Source organism: Halichoerus grypus, chromosome X (assembly GCF_964656455.1).
Source record: "Halichoerus grypus chromosome X, mHalGry1.hap1.1, whole genome shotgun sequence".
In the NCBI taxonomy this organism is placed as follows: domain Eukaryota; kingdom Metazoa; phylum Chordata; class Mammalia; order Carnivora; family Phocidae; genus Halichoerus; species Halichoerus grypus.
Window position 1 is genome coordinate 75,865,229 of NC_135727.1, and position 20,371 is coordinate 75,885,599.

General features: G+C 37.4%; 1 long non-coding RNA gene and 1 pseudogene across 1 annotated transcript in view; both read right to left on the reverse strand.

Annotated features, from left to right (window-relative positions):
* The window catches only part of LOC144380575 (uncharacterized), a 416,331-nt gene that overhangs the window by 72,781 nt on the left and 323,179 nt on the right, over window positions 1-20,371 (reverse strand). The window lies entirely within an intron of this gene.
* LOC118534117 (small ribosomal subunit protein eS27-like pseudogene) lies at window positions 6,837-7,148 on the reverse strand (annotated as a pseudogene).

The window sequence follows — 20,371 nt, forward strand, 5'->3', positions numbered from 1 at the left end:
CCTCACTCAAAAAAAAAATAGAAAAATCCCGATTTCATCACCTAACTCTACACCTTAAAGAACTAGAGAAAAAGCAACAAACGATGCCTAAGCCATGCATTAGAAGAGAAATAATTAAGATTAGAGCAGAGATCAATGAATGAGAAACCAGAAACACAGTAGATCAGATCAATGAAACTAGAAGTTGGTTCTCTGAAAGAATTAATAAGATCGATAAACCACTGGCCACACTTATCCAAAAGAAAAGAGAAAGGACCCAAATTAATAAAATTATGAATAAAGGGGAGAGATCACGACTAACACCAAGGAAATACAAACAATTATTAGAAATTATTATCAACAACCATATGCCAATAAGCTGACGAATGGATGAAATGGATGCCTTCCTGGAAATCTATAAACTCCCAGGACTGAAACAGGAAGAAATTGACAACTTGAATAGGCCAATAACCAGTAAAGAGATTGAAGCGGTGATCAAAAACCTCCTAAAAAACAAGAGTCCAGGGCTTGATGGATTCCCTGGGAAATTCTACCAAACATTCAAAGAAGAAATAATACCTATTCTCCTGAAGCTGTTTCAAAAAATAGAAGCAGAAAGAAAACTTCCAGACTCATTCTATGAGGCCAGCATTACCTTAATCCTCAAACAAGGCAAAGACCCCATCAAAAAGGAGAATTTCAGACCCATATCCCTGATGAATATGGATTCCAAAATCCTCACAAAAGCCTAGCTAATAGGATCCAACAATACATTAAAAGGATCATCCACCAGGACCAAGTGGGATTTATCCCTGGGATGTAACATTCGCAAGTCAGTCAATGTGATAAAACATATTAATAAGAGGAGAGAGAAGAACCATATGGTCCACTCAATTGATGCAGAAAAAGCATTAGACAAAATACAGCATCCTTTGCTGATTAAAACCCTTCAGAGTGTAGGGATAGAAGGAACATTCCTCAAGCTCATAAAATCCATCTATGAAAAACCCACAGTGAATATCATCCTCAATGGGGAAAAGCAGAGAGCCTTTCCCTTAAGATCAGGAACACGTCAAGGATACCCACTCTCACCACTATTGTTCAACATAGTACTAGAAGTCCTGGCAACAGCAATCAGACAACAAAAAGAAATAAAAGGTATTCAAATTGGCAAAGAAGAAGTCAAACTCTCTCTTTTCACAGATGACATGATACTTTATGTGGAAAACCCAAAAGACTCCACCCCCAAATTACTAGAACTCATACAGCAATTCAGTAATGGGGCAGGGTACAAAATCAATGCACAGAAATCAGTTGCTTTCTTATACACTCACAATGCAATTGTAGAAAGAGAAATTAGAGAAACCATTCCATTTACAATAGCACCAAAAACCGTAAGATACCTCGGAATAAACCTAACCAAAGAGGTAAAGGATCTATACTCTAGCAACTACAGAACACTCATGAAAGAAATTGAAGAAGACACAAAAAGATAGAAAAACTTTCCATGCTCATGAATCAGAAGAATAAACATTGTTAAAATGTGTATGCTACGCAGAGCAATCTATACCTTCAACACCATCCTGAGCAAAAAACTCCAATGACATTTTTCAAAGTGCTGGAACAAACAATCCTAAAATTTGTATGGAATCAAAAAAGACCCTGAATCGCCTAGCAAATGTTGAAAAAGAAAAAGAAAGCTGGGGGCATCAAGTTGCCCGATTTCAAGCTATATTACAAAGCAGTGATCACCAAGACAGCATGGTACTGGCACAAAAACAGATATATAGACCAATGGAACAGAATAGAGAGCCCAGATATGGACCCTCAACTCTATGGTCAACTAATCTTCGACAAAGCAGGAAAAAATATACAATGGAAAAAAGACAGTCTCTTCAATAAATGGTGCTGGGAAAATTGGACAGCCACATGCAGAAGAATGAAACTCGACCATTCTCTAACACCACACAAAGATAAACTCAAAATGGTTGAAAGACCTCAATGTGAGACAGGAATCCATCAAAATCCTGGAGGAGAACATAGGCAGTAACCTCTTTGACATCAGCCACAGCAACTTCTTTCAAGATACATTTCCAAAGGCTAGTGAAACAAAAGCAAAAATGAACTTTTGGGACTTTGTTAAGATAAAAATCTTCTGCACAGCAAAGGAAACAGTCAACAAAACAAAGAGGCAACCCACAGAATGGGAGAAGGTATTTGCAAATGACACTAGAGATAAAGGGCTGGTATCCAAGATCTACAAAGAACTTCTCCAACTCAACACCCAAAAAACAAATCATCAAGTCAAAAAATGGGCAGAAGAGATGAACAGACACTTCTCCAAAGAAGACATACAGATGACTAACAGACACATGAAAAAAATGTTCATCATCATTAGCCATCAGGGAAATTCAAATCAAAACCACACTGAGATACCACCTTACACCAGTTAAAATGGCAAAAATTGACAAAGCAAGAAACAACAAATGTTGGGGAAGTTGTGGAGAAAGGAGAACCCTCTTACACTGTTGGTGGGAATGCAAGGTAGTACAGCCAATTTGAAAAACAGTGTGGAGGTGTCTCAGAAAATTAAAAATAGAGCTACCCTATGACCCAGCAATTGCACTCCTGGGTATTTACCTCAAAGACACAGATGTAGTGAAAAGAAGGGCCCTATGCCCCCCCATGTTCATAGCAGCAATGTCTGTAATAGCCAAACTGTGGAAACAGCCGAGATGCCCTTCAACAGATGAATGAATAAAAAAGATGTGGTTCATATATACAATGGAATATTACTCAGCCATCAGAAAGGATGAATACCCAACTTTTACATCAACATGGATGGGACTGGAGGAGATTATGCTAAGTGAAATAAGTCAAGCAGATAAAGTCATTTTTCATATGGTTTCACTTATTTGTGGAACATAAGGAATAGCATGGCGGACATTAGAAGAAAGGGAAAAATGAATGGGGGTAAATCGGAGGGAGCGATGAACCATGAGAGACTATGGACTCTGAGAAACAAACTGAGGGTTTTAGAGGGGTGGGGGTGGGGCGATGTGTTAGCCTGGTGATAGGTTTAAGGAGGCCACATACAATAGCCAAGATATGGGAGCAGCCCAAGTGTCCACTGATAGATGAAAGGATAAAGATGTCACACACACACACACACACACACACACACACACTGAAATATCACTCAGCCTTAAAAATTATTGTCATTTGCAACAACATGGATGGACCTAGAGGGTATAATGTTAAGTGAAATAAGCCAGAGAAAGACAAATACCACATGATTTCACTCATTTGTGGATTTAGGAAACAAAACAAAAAGCAAAGGGGAAAGAAATAAGAGAGAGAGGAGAGACAAATCAAGAAACAGACTCTTAATTATAAAGAATAAACTGATGTTTACCAGAGGGGAGAGGGAGTGAGAGGATGGGTTAAATAGGTGATAGGGATTAAGGAGTTCATTTGTCCTGATGAGCACAGGAAGTGTTGAATTACTATGTTGTACACCTGAAGCTAATATAACACTGTATATTAACTAACTGGAATTAAAATAAACAGTTTAAAAATTAAAAAAAATGAAACTACACTGTATTAAAAAAATGAAAATAACCAGTGTTGGTGAGGATATGGAAAAACTTTGCTGGTGGAAATGCAAAATGATTCACTCACTGTAGGAAACTTTGGCAGTTCCTCAAATAATTAAACATAGAATTACCATATGGCCTCACATTTCTAGTCTTATGTATATAATCCAAAAGAATTGAAAACATGTACTCAAAGAAGTGCATGTCACACATGCTTGTTGCTGCATTATTCACAATAGCCAAAAGATGGCAACAGCCAAAATGTTCATCAAGGGATGAATGGATAAAAAATGAATATTATTTAACCATTAAAGGAAATGAAGTACTGATACATACATGCTACAATGTGGATGAATCTCAAAACATTATGCTAAGTGAAATAAGTCAGACAAATTGTATGATTCTATATATATGAAATATTCGGGGTATACATGAAATATTCAGTATACATAAATCCATAGCAACAGAACTACACTTGGTTGTTGCCAAGGGTTAAGGGAAGAGAATCTGCTTCCTAAGTAAGTGGTTTTACCTTGGAGGGATGGGAATATTTTCCAACTAGAGAGAGGTGGTTGGACAACATTGTGAGTTTACTAAATGACATTTAATTATTCAACTTTAAAATGGTTACTGTTTGTTATGTGAATTTTACCTCAATAAATTATTTTTTAAGAATTATATATGTAATAATGCTTACTGTAGAAAAATTGGAAAACAGAGAAGCATATAAGGAAGAAAAGAAATGTCACTTGTATTTTCTCATCTAAAGATGATTATTTAATGTTTTGGTTAACGATCATTATAATATTGTTGTTTCCTTGGAAAATGTTTCTTTTTTTAATTTAAATTCAATTAGACAACATATAATACATCATTAGTTTCAGAGGTAGTGTTCAATAATTCATCAGTTGTGTATAACACCCAGTACTCATCACATCACGTGCCCTCCTTAATGCCCATCACCCAATTACCCCGTACTGCCACTCACCTCCCCTCCAGCAACCCTCGGTTTGTTTCCTCGGTTAAGAGTCTTCTATGGTTTTTCTCCCTCTCTGATTTCTTCCCATTCAGTTTTCCCTCCCTTCCCTATGATCCTTTGCACTGTTTCTTATATTCCATATACGAAACTGTAAGATAATTGTCTTTCTCCGAATGACTTATTTCACTTAGCATAATAAACTCCAGTTCTACCCATGTCGAGTAAATGGCAGGTATTCATCCTTTCTGATGGTTGAGTAATATTCCATTATATATATGTACCACATCTTCTTTATGCATTCATCTGTCAAAGGACATCTCACCTCCTTCCACAGTTTAGCTATTGTGGACATTGCTGCTATGAACATTAGGGTGCAGGTGCCCCTTCATTTCACTACATCTGTATCTTTGGGGTGAATACGCAGTAGTGCAATTGCTGGGTCATAGGGTAGCTCTATTTTTTAACTTCTTGAGGAACCTCCATACTGTTTTCTAGAATGACTGTACCAGCTTGCATTCCCACCAAGAGTGTAGGAAGGTTCCCCTTTCTCCGCACCCTTGCCATCATTTGTTGTTTCTTGTCTTGTTAATTTTTGCCATTCTACCTGGTGTAAGGTGGTATCTCAATGTGGTTTTGATTTGCACTTCCCTGATGCCAAGTGATGTGGAGCATTTTTTCTTGTCTCTTTTGGCCATTTGGATGTCTTCTTTGGAGAAATGTCTGTTCATGTCTTCTGCCCATTTCTTGACTGTATTATTTGGTTTTTGGGTGTTGAGTTTGAGAAGCTCTTTTTAGATCTTGGATACCAGCCCTTGATCTGTTGTGACACTTGCAAATATCTTCTCCCATTCTGTAGGTTGCCTTTTAGTTTGTTGACTGTATCATTTTCCATGCAGAAGTTTTTTATCTTGATGAAGTTCCAATAGTTCATTTTTGCTTTAGTTTCCTGTGCCTTCAGAGATGTGTCTTGCAAGAAGTTGCTGCAGCTGAGGTCGGAGAGGTTGCTGCCTGTGTTCTCCTCTGGGATTTTAATGGAGTCCTGTCTCCCATTTAGATCTTTCATCCATTTTGAGTTTATCTTTGTGTATGGTGTAAGAGAATGGTCCAGTTTCATTCTTCTGCATGTGGCTGTCCAATTTTCCGAGCACCATTTATTGAAGAGACTGTCTTTCTTCCATTGGATATTCTTTCTTGCTTCGTTGAAGATTAGTTGGCCATAGAGTTGAGGGTCAATTTCTGTACTCTCTATTCTGTTCCATTGATCTATGGGTATCTTTTTGTGCTAGGACCATGCTGTCTTGATGATCACAGCTTTGTAATATAGCTTGAAGTCAGGCATTGTGATGCCCCCAGGTTTGGCGGGAAAGTATGTTTAGAGTTACAGAAAACTAACTTTACCCTTGGAATTAAGCCATATATACTGAAGACTGCCTTGTAATAATTACCTACTATAAAGTCCAACCTGATTCAAGTTAGTGGCATGACCTTCCCTGAGATAAAGTAGCATCTAGGTAGAAATTGACATCCAGAATAAGTGAGCCAAAAGATAAATCTGTGGCTCTTCTCTCATTTTTTTTTTTTTTTTTTTTTGTACTTTGGGTTAAAACATCTTCCCAGAATAGTTAGGGTTTTTTATTTAGGAATGCAAAGAACCTGGACTCTGCTTTTAGGAGTATAATTCAGAAACAATAAGCAGAACTAAGCAAGTTGCCTTCTAATCTTCCAGTTGCCATATTGTTGAAATGTAGTAATTAGAAGAAAAAGAAAGAGTTTGCATTGAAATAAATATAATACTTTTATTTCAATCAACATTATTAAAAACTTTAAAAGTAAAAGAAAAGTTGAATTCAAGTCAATTTGTAAGAATAATGAAAAAAATCTGTGGCACTATTGTCTAAAATTAACAGAATTTGGGAGATAAATAACTATATAAAGATAGATAAGTTCTGTTAGGAGACACCAGACCATTTTCTGCTCCAGATTCCTTTTTAACAAACTTCAGATGGGAGTTAGATCAGATGATCTTTGAGGGCCCTCTTTGCCCTGAGATTTTAGTAGGGGAGTTGTCCATCCTTAAAACCATATCCTCACTGTCAACTCTGTGTAAACACATCAATCACATGCACTTACACTTTCATACTTTAGTAAGTATTAAGAACAATTTACATTGTTTAATGCTTTTTTTCCCATAACCTAAATGTTATTGAAAAACTGACACAAAATATAGGAGATCATTGTTGTATACCTTACAAAATAACATTATCTTGGTAGATTAACTGGAATTATTGAACTGATAAGGCTTTCTGCCATATAACACAAATTTACGAGGTTGTGTGGATCATTAGTGTTGCTTTCTTCTAAATGAACATCCTTCTGTGAGTCTGGCCTTTCCTCCTGTTGGCTGGCACAACATTGTTGAACAGCCTACACAAAGAATCACTATTTGATCATGGCTGAAAACTGGTAATTTTGTAGCGACCTGGACATTTTATATCTATAAAATAGGAATTGGGGCTTTGAGCTTGCCTTTCTTTTTATGTTTTTTTCTTTTCCTCTTCCAAGGACAGGTGTAGTAAATCTTTAGCCAAAGGCATGTCGATCCTTTCACAAGCCCAACCAGTCCCTAACTGCTTTTTAATTTACCAAAAGCTTTTACATGTCACCTTTTTAAACCATAGCAATGATACAGGGGGAAGGGGATAACATCATCCCTGTTTTACAAATGAAGAAACAGATTCAGAGACAGGCTTATTCATTCCCTTTTAAAATCTATTTAAACAATTTACAAGAACTACCTGAGGAACCATATCCTTCATGCAGAAAACATGGACTGATTTAGACAAAACTTGAAATCAGAACACTTTTCTCTGAATTCCTATTGCACTTAAAGTATGTTATATGAATTTTACTACTAAACTGTTTTTTTTTTACCTTGCCCTCTGTGTTGTATAAATAAATACATAGATTTTAACAATCAAAATCCAAAAAATGAGTTTGAATACTGACCTTGCCATGTCCCAGCTGTGTGACTTTGGACAAGATGCCTAAGTTCTCTGAACCTGAGTTCCCTTATCTGTGAAATGAGAATAACATTCCCTGCCTCACAAGTTAGTTTTCCTTGTCAAATAATATAGTAGATGTAAGTTACCTCTCCATGTTCCCCATCAGGCTGTAATCCCCAGGAGGGCATTGCCTATATCTTTAACTTCTGTTGCCTCTTCAACAGAGTTGTATTCATAGTAAATATCTGATACCTACTTTTCCATGGAGTGGAAAGTGTTGGAATGCATGTTTTTGTGACAGTAGGCTTCTTCTTAATGCTCATTGTCCAGAGCCTTTGATTCTAATATACCTAAATCTCTTTTGCAGGATCTGATTAAAACTTAACATGCAAATTAGCAAATTAATGACTTCCACATTCACAAACCATTTATTTATAAGAGAAATTGAGGGTTTTTTTTATTTTAACTCATAAACTCCCCATTTTCTGAAATCATTATTAATAATGCTTTTATTTTATTTTATTTTTTTTAAAGATTTTATTTATTTAGTTGACAGAGAGAGACACAGCGAGAGAGGGAATACAAGCAGGGGGAGCGGGAGAGGGAGAAGCAGGCTTCCCGCGGAGCAGGGAGCCTGATGCGGGGCTCGATCCCAGGACCCTGGGATCATGACCTGAGCCGAAGGCAGACGCTTAACGACTGAGCCACCCAGGCGCCCCTAATAATGCTTTTAGACACAAACTCTCCATTGGTGGCTTTTGTTGTTGCTATGAAACCTATAACAAGCAGCCAATCCATTCATTAATAGAGATAAATCACTTTAAGATCCTTAAAGTCTGCAATTATATTTATTGGGGAGATAGTGGAAGAAACATAGGAAAAGAAAAGGAGGGAGTACAGAAGTTGCTGCAAAAGTATATACCAACACATTAAATGTGATACATAATCCCTAGATAAATAGATATCTTCTTATACACCATCATTTTTTTCTTGATATTTGTTGCATTTATAAGGGTGATAGGCCTAAATATTAAGCTTCTGTAGTTAGTTTCTTCCAATGACCTTAAAGTGTGTTACAAATACTATTTCCTTAATCTTTCTTAATCCAAAGGGCTATGAAAGAAGCATTTATACTTGAGAGAGGAGCAAGATGGAGGAGGTGTAGGAGACCTAAATTTTGTCTGGTACCAGGAATTCAGCTAGATAGGTATCAAACCATTCTGAACACCTACAAACTCAACAGATCAAAGAAAAGAATAGCAGCAACTCTCTGAACAAAAAAGCGACCACTTTCTGGAAGGTAAGATGTGTGGAGAAGTGAATCCAAGGCGATATTTGGGAAGATAGACCGCGGAGGGGAGGGCGCTGGCTACCGGCAAGTGATAGAGCAGAAGAGCACAAAATTGGAACTTTTAGAAGTCTGCTCTGTTGAGGGATGTCGCTCCAGTGGCTAAGCAGGGGGTTGGAACACACGCTGGGACAGTGTGGTCTTAGGACCCTAGGGGTCACAGAAAGACTGGGGGTGCCTGAGTGTGGCAGAGCTCCCAGGTATTGAAACAGGGAAGCCAGCTGCAGAGACGGAGCCAAGGAGTGGGCTCTCAGCTCTGGGTTGCCATAAACCATGATTCATGGAACAGTCAGGCCACTACTCTTGAAGCAGGGACCCAAAAAGCAGCAGATCCAGGGGAACTCCCCTTCCTCCCCTGGGAGGAGCAGCGCCAGAGCACACTGCAGGAATCTGCTGGGTTTGGAGACCCCAAACAGTGTTGTGTGCCAAAGATAGAAATGCTCGGTCACAGGCTGGGTAAGCACAGAGTGCGGCCGGAGACTGGAGAGACAGGAGTGATTGACTGACTGCTTTTCTCTGGGGGCTCACTGAGGAGTGGGGCCCCAAGTTCTCAGTTCCTCAGGGGCAGAGATCGGGAGACTGCCATTTTCTTTCTCTCCCTCCAAACCTGTATGGAAAGCTTTCAGGGATCAAAAGCTACCACAAGCAAACCCGAGCAGATTAATTACCCTGGCCTCTGACAAGGGCCATGCAATTCAACCTTGGGCAAAGGCATTTGACAATCACAGCAACAGGCCCCTCCCCCAGAAGATCAGCAAGAACAGCCAGCCAAGACGAAGTTTACCAATCAATGAGAATGGCAGAACTCCAGCACTAGAGGAATACAGCACATAGAATTCATGGCTTTTTCCCCATGATTCTTTAGTCTTTCAAAGTTAATTTTTTTAATTTTCTTTATTTTTTCTATTTTTTTGAATTGTTCTTGTTCCCTTTTTCAACCAACATCTTATCAATCCTTTCTTTTAAAATCTTTTTTATTTTTCATTTTTAGAGTCATATTCTATCCCTTCATTGTAGTTAACCTTATTTTTTATGTATATATAAGTTGTTCTCTCTTTAAAATTTTGGGATACAGTTTCTCCTAACAGACCAAAATACACCCTAAATCTCTAGTGTATGGCTTTGTTCTAGTCTCCTGCCTGATCACATTTTCTCCCTTTCCTTTTTGTTCTTTTTTAATTTCTCTTCTTTCTTTTTTCAGCAATTTCTTATCAATTCCTTTTAAAAAATCTTTTATACTTTTCATCTTTACATATTCCATCCCTTCATCATATTTACCCTTATTTTTCTACATATATAAGTTTTTCTTTCTTTAAAATTTTGCAAGGCAGTTTCTTGTAACAGACCAAAATACACCCAAAATCTAGTGTGTGACATTGATCTATTCACCAGCCTGATCATATTTTATCATATTCTTTTCTTTTTCTTTCTTTCCCTTACTTTTCCCCCTGGTTTCGGGTCTCTTCTGATTTGTTTAGTGTATATTTTTCTGGGGTCGTTGTTACCTTGTTAGCATTTTGTTCTCTCATTCATCTATTCTCCTCTGGACAAAATGACAAGATGGAAAAACTCACTTCAAAAAAAAAGAACAAGAGGCAGTACCGACTGCCAGGGACCTAATTAATATGGACATTAGTAAGATGTCGGAACTAGAGTTCAGAATGACGATTATAAAGATACTAGTTGGGATTGAAAAAAGCAGAGAAGATACTAGAGAATCCCTTTCTGGAGAAATAAAAGAACTAAAATCTAACCAAGTCGAAATCAAAAAGGCTATTAATGAGGTGCAATAAAAAATGGAGGCTCTAACTGCTAGGATGAATGAGGCGGAAGAGAGAATTAGTGATATAGAAGACCAAATGATGGAGAATAAAGAAGCAGCTGAGAAAAAAAGAGAGATAAACAACTACTGGATCATGAGGGCAGAATTCGAGAGATAAGTGATACCATAAGATGAAACAATATTAGAATAATTGGGATCCCAGAAGAAGAAGAAAGAGAGAGGAGAGCAGAAGGTATATTGGAGCAAATTATAGCAGAGAACTTCCCTAATTTGAGGAAGGAAACAGGCATCAAAATCCAGGAGGCACAGAGAAACCCCCCTCAAAATCAATAAAAATAGGTCAACACCCTGACATCTGATAGTAAAACTTACAAGTCTCAGAGACAAAGAGAAAATCCTGAAAGCAGCTCAGGACAAGAGGTCGGTAACATACAATGGTAGAAACATTAGATTGGCTGCAGAGGTATCCACAGAGACCTGGCAGGCCAGAAAGGACTTGCATGGTATATTCAGAGCAATAAATAAGAAAAATATACAGCCAAGAATACAATACCCAGCTAGGCTTTCATTGAAAATAAGAGAGATAAAAAGCTTCCAGGACAAACAAAAATTAAAAGAATTTGCAAACACCAAAACAGCCTTACAAGAAATAATCAAAGGGGTCCTCTAAGCAAAGAGTGAGCCTAAAAGTGTCATAGACCAGAAAGGAATAGAGACAATATACCATAAGAGTCACCTTACAGGCAATACAATGGCACTAAATTCATATCTTTCACTAGTTACCTTGAATGTAAATGGGCTAAATGACCCAATCAAAAGACACAGGGTATCACATTGGATAAAAAAACAAGAACCATCGATATGCTGCCTGCAAGAGACTCATTTCAGACCCAAAGACACCTCCAGATTTAGAGAGAGGGGGTGGAAAACCATTTACCATGCTAATGGACATCAAAAGAAAGCTGGGGTGGCAATCCTTATATCAGGCAAATTAGATTTTAAACCAAAGACTATAATAAGAGATGAGGAAGGACACTATATCGTACTTAAAGGGTCTATCCAACAAGAAGATCTAACAATTGTAAATATCTATGCCCCTAACATGGGAACAGCCAATTATATAAGGCAATTAATAACAAAAGCAAAGAAACACATCCACAACAATAAAATAATAGTAGGGGACTTTAAGACCCCCCTTCCTGAAATGAACAGATCATCTAAGCAAAAGATCAACAAGGAAATAAAGGCTTTAAATGACACACTGGACCAGATGGACTTCACAGATATATTCAGAACATTCCATCCCAAAGCAACGGAATACACATTCTTCTCTAGTGCCCATGGAACATTCTCCACAATAGATCACATCCTGGATCACAAATCAGGTCTCAACTGGTACCAAAGAATTGGGATCATTCCCTGAATATTTTAGGACCACAATGCTTTGAAACTAGAACTCAATCACAAGAGGAAAGTCAGAAAGAACTCAAATACATGGAGGTTAAAGAGCATCCTACTAAAGAATGAATGGGTCAATGAGATAACTAAAGAAGAATTTTTAAAAAATCATGAAAACAAATAAAAATGAAAACACAACCATTCAAAATCTTTGGGATGCAGCAAAGGTGGTCCTAAGAGGAAAGTATAGAGCAATACAAACCTTTCTCAAGAAACAAGAAAGGTCTCAAGTACACAACCTAACCCTACACGTAAAGGAGCTGGAGAAAGAACAGCAAATAAAACCTAAACCCAGCAGGAGAAGAGAAATAATAAAGATCAGAGCAGAAATCAATGAAAGAGAAACTAAAAGAATAGTAGAACAGATCAACAAAACTAGGAGCTCGTTCTATGAAAGAATTAATAAGATTGATAAACCCCTAGCCAGACTTATCAAAAAGAAAAGAGAAATGACCCAAAACAACAAAATCATGAATGAAAGAGGAGAGATCACAACCAACACCAAAGAAATACAAACATTTATAAGAACATATTATGAGCAACTGTATGCCAGCAAATTAGATAATCTGGAAGAAATGGATGCATTCCTAGAGATGTATCAACTACCAAAACTGAACCAGGAAGAAATAAAAAGTCTGTACAGACCTATAACCACTAAGGAAATTGAAGCAGTAATCAAAAATCTCCCAACAAACAAGAGCCCAGGGCCAGATGGCTTCCCAGGGGAAGTCTACCAAACATTTAAAGAAGAATTAATACCTATTCACCTGGAACTGTTCCAAAAAATAAAAATGGACGGAAAACTTCCAAACTCATTTTATGAGGCCAGCATTACTTTGATCCCCAAACCAGACAAAGACCCCATCAAAAAGGAGAATTACAGACCAATATCTCTGATGAACATGGATGCAAAAATTCTCACCAAAATATTATCCAGTAGGATTCAACAGTACATTAAAAGGATAATTCACTATGACTAAGTGGGATTTATTCCTGGGCTGCAAGGTTGGTTCAACATCTGCAAATCAATCAATGTGATACAATACATTAATAAAAGAAAGAACAACAACCACACTATCCTCTCAATAGATGCAGAAAAAGCATTTGACAAAGTACACCATCCTTTCTTGATTAAAACTCTTCACAGTGTAGGGATAGAGGGTACATACCTCAATACCATAAAAAACATCTATGGAAAACCCACAGTGAATATCATTCTCAATGGGGAAAAACTGAGAGCTTTTCCCCTAAGGTCAGGAACATGGCAGGGATGTCCACTATCACCACTGCTATTCAACATAGTACTAGAAGTCCTAGCCAGAGCAATCAGACAACAAAAAGAAATAAAAGGCATCCGAATTGGCAAAGAAGAAGTTAAACTCTCACTCTTTGCAGATGATATGATACTTTATGTGGAAAACCCAAAAGACTCCACCCCCAAACTTCTAGAACTCATACAGGAATTCAGTAAAGTGGCAGGATATAAAATCAATGCACAGAAATCAGTTGCATTTCTATATACCAACAACAAGACAGAAGAAAGAGAAATTAAGGAGTCGATCCCATTTACAATTGCACCCCAAACCATAAGATACCTAGGAATAAATCTAACCAAACAGGCAAAAATCTGTACTCAGAAAACTATAGAATACTCATGAAAGAGATTAAGGAAGACACAAAGAAATGGAAGAAAGTTCCATGCTCATGGATTGGAAGAACACATGTGAAGATGTCAATCCTACCTAGAGCAATCTATACATTTAATGCATTCCCTATCAACATACCATCAAGTTTTTTCAAAGAAATGGAACAAATGATCCTAAAATTTGTATGGAACCAGAAAGGACCCCAAATAGACAGAGGAGTGTTGAAAAAGGAAAAGCAAAGCTGGTGGAATCTCAATTCTGGACTTCAAGCTCTATTACAAAGCTCTAATCATCAAGAGAGTATGGTACTGGAACAAAAAGAGACACATAGATCAATGGAACAGAATAGAGAGCCCAGAAATGGACCCTCAACTCTATGGTCAACTAATCTTTGACAAAGCAGGAAACAATGTCCAATGGAAAAAAGACAGTCTCTTCAACAAATGGTGTTGGGAAAATTGGACACCCACATGCAGAAGAATGAAACTGGACCATTTCCTTATACCACACACAAAAATAGACTCAAATGGATGAAAGACAGGAATCCATCAACGTCCTAGAGGAGAACAAAGGCTGCAACCTCTTCGACTTCAGCCGCAGCAACTTCTTCCTAGAAACATCAACAAAGGCAAGGGAAGCAAGGGCAAAAATGAACTATTGGGACTTCATCAAGATAAAAAGCTTTTGCAAAGCAAAGGAAACAGTCAACAAAACCAAAAGACAACTGACAGAATGGGAGAAGATATTTGCAAATGACATATCAGATAAAGGGCTAGTATCCAAAATCTATAAAGAACTCATCAAACTCAACACCAAAAGAACAAAGAATCCAATCAAGAAATGGGCAGAAGACATGAACAGACATTTTTCCAAAGAAGACATCCAAACAGCCAACAGACACATGAAAAAGTGTTCAATATCGCTCGGCATCAGGGAAATCCAAATCAAAACCTCAATGAGATACCACATCACACCAGTCAGAATGGCTAAAATTAACAAGTCAGGAAATGACAGATGTTGGCGGGGATGCGGAGAAAGGGGAACCCTCCTACACTGTTGGTGGGAATGCAAGCTGGTGCAGCCACTCTGGAAAACAGTATGGAGGTTCCTCAAAAAGTTGAAAATAGAGCTACCATATGATCCAGCAATTGCACTCCTGGGTATTTACCCCAAAGATACAAAAGCAGGGACCCGAAAGGGTACGTGCACCCCGATGTTTATAGCAGCAATGTCCACAATAGCCAAACTGTGGAAAGAGCCAAGATGTCCATCAACAGATGAATGGATAAAGAAGAGGTGGTATATATATACAACGGAATATTATGCAGCCATCAAAAGGAATGAGATCTTGCCATTTGCAACGATGGGGATGGAACTGGAGGGTATTATGCTGAGCGAAATAAGTCAAACAGAGAAAGACATGTATCATATGACCTCACTGATATGAGGAATTCTTAATCTCAGGAAACAAACTGAGGGTTGCTGGAGTGGGGGGTGGGGTGGGAGGGATGGGGTGACTGGGTGATGGACACTGGGGAGGGTATGTGTTCTGGTAAGCGCTGTGAATTGTGCAAGACTGTTGAATCTCAGATCTGTACCTCTGAAACAAATAATGCAATATATGTTAAGAAAGAAAAAAAGAAGAAGAAGAATGCAGCAGGTGGGGAAGAATGAAGGGGGGGAAATCGGAGGGGAGAAGAACCATGAGAGACAATGGACTCTGAAAAACAAACTGAGGGTTCTAGAGGGGAGGGGGGTGGGAGGATGGGTTAGCCTGGTGATGGGTATTGAAGAGGGCACGTTCTGCATGGAGCACTGGGTGTTATGCACAAACATTGAATCATGGAACACTATATCTAAAACTAATGATGTAATGTATGGGGATTAACATAACAATAAAAAATTTAAATAAAAAAAAGAAAGAAAAAAAAAGGGCTAGTATCCAAAATACATAAAGAACTTATCAAACTCAACTCCCAAAGAACAAAGAATCCAATCAAGAAATGGGCAGAAGACATGAACAGACATTTCTGCTAAGAAGACATCCAAATGGCCAACAGACACATGAAAAACTGCTCCACATCACTAGGCATCAGGGAAATCCAAATCAAATCCTCAATGAGATACCACCTCACACCTGTCAGAATGGCTAAAATGAACACATCAGGAAACAACAGATGTTAGCAAGGATGCAGAGAAAGGGGAGCCCTCCTACACTGTTGGTGGGAATGCAAGCTGGTGAAGCCACTCTGGAAAACAGTATGGAGGTTCCACAAAAAAGTTGAAAATAGAGCTAACCTACAACCCAGCAATTGCACTCCTGTGTATTTACCCCAAAGATACAAATGTAATGATCCGAAGGGGTATGTGCACCCCAATGTTTATAGCACTAATGTCCACAATAGCCAAACTATGGAAAGAGCCAAGATATCCATCAACAGGTGAATGGATAAAGAAGATGTGGTATATATATACAATGGAATATTATGCAGCCATCAAAAAAACAAAATCTTGCCATTTGCAATGACGTGGATAGAACTAGAGGGTATTATGCTAAATGAAATAAGTCAGTCAGAGAAAGACAAGTATCATATGATCTCACTGATATGAGGAATTCTTAATCTCAGGAAACAAACTGAGTGTTGCTGGAGTGGTGGGGGGTGGGAGGGAGGGGTGGCTGTGTGATGGACATTGTGGAGGACATATGATATGGTGATCACTGTGAATTTTGTAAGACTGATGAATCACAGACCTGTACCTCTGAAACAAATAATACATTATATGTTAAAAAATAAAAGAAGATAGTAGGAAGGGAAAAATGAAGGGGTGAAATCGAAGGGGGAGACAAACCATGAAAGACTATGGACTCTGAGAAACAAACTGAGGGTTTTAGAGGGGAGGGGTTGGGGGTATAGCTTAGCCCAGTGATGGGTATTAAGGAGGGCACGTATTGCATGGAGCATTGGGTGTTATACGCAAACAATGAATCATGGAACACTACATCAAAAACTAATGATGTGCGGTGACTAATATAACATAATAAAATAAAATTTAAAAAAAGAAGCATTTATACTCTATTTGTGCGATTCCTTGAATGTGGTTAGCAGTATCAGTCTCAAATGTGAATAAATTTTATGAATTTTTATTTACATTATAGTTAGTTAACATACAGTGTAATTTTAGTTGCAGGTGTACAATGTAGTAATTGAAACATACATATAACACCCGATGCTCATTATAACAAATGCACTCCTTAATCACCATCACCTATTTAACCCATCCTTTCACCCACGTCCCCCAATAATCAACAGTTTGTTCTCTACAGTTAAGAGTCTACTTCTTAGTTGGCTTCTCACCCTTTTTTGACTGCTCCTTTATTTTGTTTCTTAAATTCCAAATATAATTGAAATCATATGGTATTTGTTTTTCTCTCACTAATTTCCCTCATACCAACTATTCTTTGTACATTCATCAGTCAATGCACACTTGGGTAGTTACCATAGTTTCACTATTGTAGATAAAGCTGCTATAAACATTGGGGTGCATGTATCCCTTTGAATTAGTAGTTTTGTTTACTTTGGATAAAACCTAGTACTGCAATTGCTGGATCATAGGGTAGTTCTATTTTTAACTTTTGAGAAACCTCCATACTGTTTTCCAGAGTGGCTGCACCATTTTGCACTCCCACCAACAGTGTAAGAGGGTTTCCCTTTCTCTGCATCCTCGATAACACCTCTTGTTTCTTGTGTTGTTAATTTTAGCCATTCTTACCGGTGTAAGGTGATATCTCATTGTAGTTTTGATTTGCATTTCCCTGATGATGAGTGATGAGCATCTTTTCATGTGTCTATTGGCCATCTGGATGTCTTTTTTTTTTTATGTTCAGTTACCTGGCATATAGTACATCATAAGTTTTTGTTGCAGTGTTCTGGTTGTCTTCTTTGGAAAAATGTCTTTCCATTTCTTCTGCCCAGTTATTAATTGGCTTATTCATTTTTGGGTGTTGGGTTTTATAAGTTCTTTCTATATTTTGGATCCTAACCCTTTATCAGATATGCCTTTTACAAATATCTTCCCTCATTTCATAGGTTGCCTTTTACTTTTATGGATTTTTTTCTTTTGTTGTGCAGAAGCTTTTTATTTTGATAAAGTACAAATAGTTTATTTCTTTTATTTCCCTTATCTCAAGAGACATGTCTTGAAAGAAGTAGCTATGGCTGATGTCAAAGACATTACTGCCTGTGTTCTCCTCTAGGATTTTTAACATTTTAGGTCTTACATTTAGGTCTTTAATCCTTTTTGAATTTATTTTTGTGTATGGTGTAAGAAAAAGATCCAGTTTCATTCCTTTGCATGTTGCTGTCCAGTTTTCCCAACATGTTTTTTTTTTTTTTAGAAGACTATCTTCTCTTTGGATATTGTTTCCAGCTTTGCTGAAGATTAATCAACCATAAAACTGTGGGTCCATTTCTGAGGTTTCTACTCTGTTCTATTTTTTTATGTATCTATTTTTATGACTGTACCATACTGTTTTCATTACAGCAGTTTTGTAATATATCTTGAAGTCAGGAATTGTGAGGCCTCCAGCTTTGCTATTATTTCTTAAAGCTGCTTTCAGAATTCAGGGTCTTTTGTCATTCCACACAAATTTTAAGATTGTTTGTTCTAGCTCTATGAAAAATGCTCTCAGTATTTGGGTGGGGATTGCATTAAATGTGTAGATTGCTTTGGGTGGTATAGATATTTTTACAATATCTGTTCTTCCAAACCATGAGCATGGAATGTCTTTCCATTTCTTTGTGTTCTCTTCAATTACTTTCATCAGTGTTTTATATTTTTCAGATATATTTTTCAAATGTTGTTTCTGTACTTATTGACAGGATCATATGGTTCTTCTCCTTTTTTTTTTTCATTGATGTGGTGTATCACGTTGATTAACTTGTGAATATTCAACAACCATTGCAGCACAGGAATAAATCCCACTTGATTGTGGTGAATAATTCTTTTAGTGTACTGTTGAATTTGATTTGCTAGATTCATATTGGGAATGTTTGCATCCATGCTCATCCCAGATATTGGTCTATAATTCTCCTTTGTGTTGGGGTCTTTGTCTGGACTGGGAATCAAGGTAATGCTGGTTTCATAAAATGAGTTTGGAAGTTTTCCTTCCATTTGTATTTTTTTTTTTGTGGGGGGGAACAGTTCATGAAGAATAGGTATTAACTCTTCTTTAAACATCAGATAGAATTCCGCAGGGAAGCCATCAGGCCCAGAACTTTTATTTGTTGGGAGATTTTTGATTACTGATTCAACTTCTTTGCTGGTTATGGGTCTGCTCAAATTTTCTATTTCTTCCTGTTTCAGTTTTGCTCTTCTTAAGTCTCTAGAAATTTGACCATTTCTTCCAGGTTGCCCCATTTGCCGACATAAAATTTTTCATAATATTCTCTTAGAATTGCTTGCATTTCTGTGGTGTTGCTTGTGATTTCTCCTCTTTCATTCATGATTTTATCTATTGGGTCTTTTCTCTTTTCTTTTTGATAAGTCTGGTTAGGGGATTATCAATTTCATTAATTCATTTGAAAAACCAGCTCTTAGTTTCATTAATCTGTTCTACTGTGGTTTTTTGTTTATTTGTTTCTATATCATTTATTTCTGCTTTAATATTTATTATTTCCTTTCTACTGGCTTTAGGCTTTATTTGCTGTTCCTTTTCTAGCTCCTTTAGGTATAAGCTTATTTGTGTGTTTGAGACTTTTCTTGCTGCTTGAATGGCAATACACTTCCCTCTGAGAACTGCCTTTGGTTCATCTCAAAGCTTTGGACTGTTGTGTTTTCATGTGCTTCCATGTATTTTTTATTTCTTCTTTAATTTCCTGGTCAACCCATTCATTCTTTAGTAGGATGTTCTTTACCCTCCATGTACTTGTGGTCTTTTCAAATGTTTTCTTGTGGTTGACTTCAAGTTGCATAGCATTGTGGTCTGAAAATATGCATGGTATGATCTTGATCTTTTTGTACTTGTTGAGGGCTGATTTGTGACACAGTATGTGATCTATTCTGGAGAATGTTCCATGTTCACTGGAAAAGAATGTGTATTCTGCTGCTTTAGGATGAAATGCTCTGAATATATCTGTTAAATCCATCTGGTCCAGTGTGTCATTCGAAGCCATTGTTCCCTTGTTGATTTTCTGCTTAGATGATCTGTCCATTGTTGTAAGTGGGATGTTCAATGCCCAACTATTATTGTATTATTATTAATAAGTTTCTTTATATTTGTTATTAATTGATTTATATATTTGGGTGTTCCTAAGTTGGGGGCATAGATATTTACAACTGTTAGATCTTCTTGATGGATAGACCCTTTGATTACAATATAATGCCCTTCTTCATCTCTGGTTACAGTCTTTGTTTTAAAATATAGTTTGTCTGATATAAGGATGGCTATTTCAGCTTTCTTTTAGCATTCATTAGCATGATAGATAGATCTCTATCCCCTTACTTTCAGTCTGCAAGTGAGTCTCTTGTAAGCAGCATATAGATGGATCTATTTTTTTTTTTTTTTTATCCATTCTGATAC